Below are 5,294 nucleotides of genomic sequence, written 5' to 3'. Positions count from 1 at the left end.
TCAAGAGCTTGAAAAATTAGTGTTATACCCACTTTAAGGCCCATTTACACACTGCCAAAAGGGTCCAGAGTTGCCTTATTGTGAATGAGAAGAAGGCCCATGTAATATAGTTTCCAAAAAATGGGCCAAATTCTGTATTATTATTATTATTATTATTATTATTATTATTATTATTATTATTACTATTATTATTATGATAACCAGATAAATGTATTTAATAGTGGTATATTTTGATGTTTCACTTGATTTTCCCTTGCTGCCTTCCTAAATTAATGATATCCAGGCCATTGAACAGTCATGTCATGTCCTACTGAAAGCCTTTATCAAGACTTCCTTGACATCTTTGTTTCTTAGAGTGTAAACGAAAGGGTTAAGCAATGGTGTCACATTAGTACTGAAGACGGAGACAATTTTGTTAATTTCCAGCGAGGTCTGTTTAGAAGGCTTGACATACAGAAAGATGGCGCAGCTGTACAACATAACCACAATATTGAGATGGGCTGAGCAAGTGGAAAAGGCCTTTTCCTGGCCTTGGGCAGATGGGATTCTCATGATGGTGGAGATGATGTGAAGGACATAAATCCACACCGTGTAGAGGTCAAAGCATAGGGGTTTATTACACACTGCGCTGGCGGAGTGTCACCTGGCTTATTAAGCTCAGAGACACTGTCCAATCAATTGATTACAATGAAATATATAGATTTTCCATGTGCGGAGGAAAGTGACGGGGTAGGAAGTTCCACACCCCAGGATAGGTTTTGCAGCAAGACAAGATAGCACAATAGCCAATGGTTAAAAGGTTACACAATGTCTCCGCCCATGGTCTCAAGATAGCAAGTTAACATTTGATTAATACTTTGATAAAATGTTATTAGTATAAAATATATATGTTGAATTCTGATTTGGGGTCCATAGGAATGGAGTAACTCCTTTGATTGTCCGACAGGTACATGTCTAGGGGATAAAACAAAGAAACAGTGAAAGCATATGGAAATAGAGATTGTCTCCTTTATGTCTTAAGGCAGGGCATTGGTCCCTTGGAAGGGAGGTGGAAGGATGCCATATCATTATAGTGACATGTGCCAATTTTTCATAAACTCAAGGTTGGATCTGTGGGAAGACTGTTTTCCCTTCAGGAGAAACACAATAGGAACAGGGATTCTTTGTTCAATTTGAAACATTGGATGAAACATAATTATTCAGTTATTGCTTCAACATCTGCCATTTCTACTGATCAATCAGATCTTAGCAAAGGCAATGTCATCTTGTTTACCCCAGCTTTCTCTTAGCTGATCACTATTAGCTAGGCCTCTGGTCTCCAGACCAAACTCTGGACTTTGGGTCTGAGAAAGAGCTGGCACAATCCATATACCAGGTTGTTATATAACATGCACATGGATTTTAACCCTTCATGATGTAAATGTAGGAGCCAAGGGTGACCGCACAGGACCCCAGAACAACAATAAAGGAAAGAGCAATATACACCATTTCAACAAGACTCATAGACTCATAGACTTTAAGGTCAGAAGGGACCATTATGATCATCTGGTCTGACCCCCTGCATGCTGCAGGCCACAAGACCCTTCCCTGGACTGTGCCGTTGAAGTCCCCAATCCTGTGTTTTAGTGATTTCAATCGGCAGAGACAACAAGGTCTGTGTCTGTGCAGAAGAGCACTATCCAAGAATCTATGTCACAGAAGAAATGGTTGATGACTGTAGGGCTACAGAAGGACAACCTGGTGATCAGAAACACCGACATAGAAATAGCCAGGAAACCATCTACCCAGGAGCCAGGGGCCAAATGAGTGGACAAGGTGCTGTTCATGATGGAGTGCTAGCACAATGGGTGGCATATGGCAAAATAGCGATCATAGGCCATGACTGCCAGGAGTAGAAATTCAGTGCAGCCTAGGGAGAAAACAAAGTACATCTGCAGGAGGCAGCTGGGGAAGGAGATCGTTTTGCTTTGTGACATGAGATTGGCAAGAATTTTGGGAATGTACGCTGTGGTGACCCAGATCTCCAGGAAGGGGATATTGCAGAGGGAGGCATACAGAGGGGTACGGAGGCAACGGTGGGTCCACACTAAGGATATGATGGTGGTGTTTCCTGTGAATGTTAGGAAGTACATTTACAAGAATATTATGAAAAGTGAGATCTGCAAATATTGAGAGCCAGGAAATCCAAGCAGAATAAATTCCTTCACATTGGTTTGATTTCCCTTCACCATTGGGGCCAGGTGGTGTACCTGCCAAAATACATGAAACTGTTAAGGGAAGACAAAGAAATACATACGTGATATTGTTAGATCCATGTCATTGTTGATAGACAATGAACTGAGCAGTCACATATATATCAGGATACTGAACAGAACTTGTATGGTGTAGTGCACATTTATAGAATCATAGAATCATAGAAGATTAGGGTTGGAAGAGACCTCAGGAGGTCATCTAGTCCAACCCCCTGCTCAATGCTCTCAATGGGAGCCTGGAGCCCTCAGCATATTGTTGGCTCAGAGCATTAGACAGAGATGAGCACCCATTCTACTCCCAAACCTGGAAACAGAACCCTGATTCCCTATTCCTTTGTCTGAGCTATTAGAATACACTCCTCATCCAGAGCCTGAAACAGCACCCAAGAGTCCTACATTTCATATATTTTCAAAAAACACTACTGATTTGGAGTGCCTCTGTTTTGAGATGTTTGTTTTGAGACATCTTAAAGGGGCCTGCCTCTGAGTGTGCAACTTGGTCCCCAACCCCAACACCGAAAAGGACAATCCGCTGTTGCTGTTGATACCCTCATATTTGACTTATGCCTCCTTTGACCAATGGTCACAGATTGGCAGATTCCATTCACCTCTAACTTTGGTCATAGTTTATATTAATAAATAGTTCATGAAGGATTAGTAATTGATGTTTTAATAAATGCTTAAGGCAATTTGTACTGAGTTCACTGGTCAAAATATGTTGCTTATAAACCTGATTTACAGCCATTTGTAAAACTTTCTATGGACGTGCTTATAACCATCTGGAATATATAATACTCATGTCTCTAACATACTATTATTATTGTTATTGTTACTACTACTACTACTACTACTACTACTATTTGGTCTATGCAATCCAGTCAAGCCAAGCCAGAGCATTCTTATCAATGATGTTCAAGGCATGAAGACCTCCAGGAAGTTGAGTCATTTTGCAGTCCTCAACAATATGAGTCATGGTTTATGGCTGCCTACAATGACATAGTACACTATCTCTAAAACTACTGAAATTCCGTTGCAGCACCAATTCCATGTCTGGTATGAAATCGCTTCATAAGGCTCCATTGTCTTTGTGGTAAATTAAATCCTGGTTGAAATTGAGTGGGGTCTGAGACAAGATAATTTTTTGTCACTTTCTCTGTGGACCATGAAGCTCACCACACGCCCTCTTCCATAAATCCCTCACACAGAAAATGTATCCACAACGGGCGACGTGAGGGCAGATGTACATATGGTGGATTAAACAAGTATTTAATTAACAGTATATGTGGTATAACATATTCATAATCTATTAATCATTTATAGGAAGGCTGGACATAATTTTTTAAATAATTTCAGCACATAACATCAATGTTTATTTTAAAGCATTTTTTCCTAATTTTAGCTATTTACATTTTCACAGTTGTGCCAAATTATGAGAAGGGGGACAGACAATGGGTGGGTCAGACAATAATTATTTAATGCCCGTTAATGTTGAGTTTCACATATTTAAAGCTTTATGACCCTTAAAACACAAACTGTCAACATCAATGTCAAAACACACAAAGTAAATAGCCTTGAAACAAACTCTAAGAAGTTCTCAGACAGCATTTTCCTTACTTTGCCTACCTGTAAATTTAGGTTATTATCAATGGAAATATTTTATTGGTTTGTGTGTGTAAGGTAAAATTTACGTTTATTGACATTTAGCGATAAAAATCTAATCCTTCAAAGGCGATTTATAAAGCATTTATAAATGGTACCCTAATATAAAGTTTGATCCCATTTTCTTCAGTTTAATGACCCTTCTGCAAACTTCACTGTCTTCAGGATATTTTCATGAGTGTAACTGATGTGAACTTAGTAAATAATTTTGTTGACGATACAGAAGATGGAAGGGAATCCATGTCCTCCTTTCTGAGCTGTACTGACTGCAGAACTACTTCTTTTCTTTTCAGCAATTTTTTTCTCTCTCTAAAGTGATCAGATCTAATTCAGTGTAAATAGTGGGAGAGATGTCTGATTCAGAGTAAATAGTGGGGGAGATAGTGTTATTTTGGAAAGTGTAGAGTGTGCATTATTTTCAAAACTGAAATTATTCTGCAGGACAACAAGATGGTGAAACTGATCAGAAACTGACTGTAAGCACTGGTGAAATTGTTTAATCTGTTTTTATACTGGAGTGTGGGCACACATGCAGAAACATGGGCTGGCATTCTCAAAGAAGCTTCAGGGAATTAGGCACCCAAAACAACTGAATTTCAATGGAATATATGCACCAAACTCCTTTAGAATCCAATGAAAATCTAACCTAAACCCTCCTCTACCACTCCAGCACAAACAATGAAAAGAAAATCAGGCTGAAAAATTTGTTCTGGTTAAGGAACAAGTATTAACTTGAATGCTAGTAATAATAATAAAAACAACACATTTTCATTTCAATTAACCTGGTGTAAATGCTAAGTATTCTGGGAAGGTACTCAAAGAATTTTCAAAGCATACTCACTGTGTTTGTCGCAAACCCCTAATTTCAGTCTGAGCTATGGCATCTCTTTTAGAAGAGATATCCAGTCCTCATTTAAAGACTTCAAGCGATGGAGAACTCGCCACACCCATTACAAGTTGTTCCAAAGGTCAATTACCTTCATGGTGCAAAATGTGCTTCTTATTTCCAGACTGAATTGGATCTCATTCTGCTTTTGTTCACTAGATTAAGGACACCTCTACTATCAGAAATATTTTCCTTTGGCAGGTACGTAGCTCTAGATTGTCAAATATATTTAGGTATCTAAAAATGAAGATGGGCACCTAGTGACATTCTCAAAAGTGCTGAGGCAAGCTAGGTTCCTAACTCCCATTTGACTCAATGGCAGTGAAGTGTTTTTTTTTTTAAATCTACACTATGTCTATCTGCATCTTAGGGCACCTAAATCCCTTTACAAAGCCAAACTTTATAAACCATGTTCAAGCCACCTCTTTGGTAAGCTAATAGATTGAACTTCAAGGAGTAAGTCTTGTTTTACACTAAGACCATAAGAACATAACAAT

General features: G+C 38.8%; 1 pseudogene; it reads right to left on the bottom strand.

Annotated features, from left to right (window-relative positions):
- Positions 1-300: 300 nt before the first annotated feature.
- On the bottom strand, positions 301-2,231 carry LOC117886338 (annotated as a pseudogene).
- Between the last annotated feature and the right edge of the window lie 3,063 nt (positions 2,232-5,294).

Source organism: Trachemys scripta, chromosome 12 (genome assembly GCF_013100865.1).
Source record: "Trachemys scripta elegans isolate TJP31775 chromosome 12, CAS_Tse_1.0, whole genome shotgun sequence".
Taxonomy (NCBI): Eukaryota; Metazoa; Chordata; order Testudines; family Emydidae; genus Trachemys; species Trachemys scripta.
Note: the sequence above shows the minus strand (reverse complement) of the source record. Positions and strands in the feature narration are given on the sequence as shown.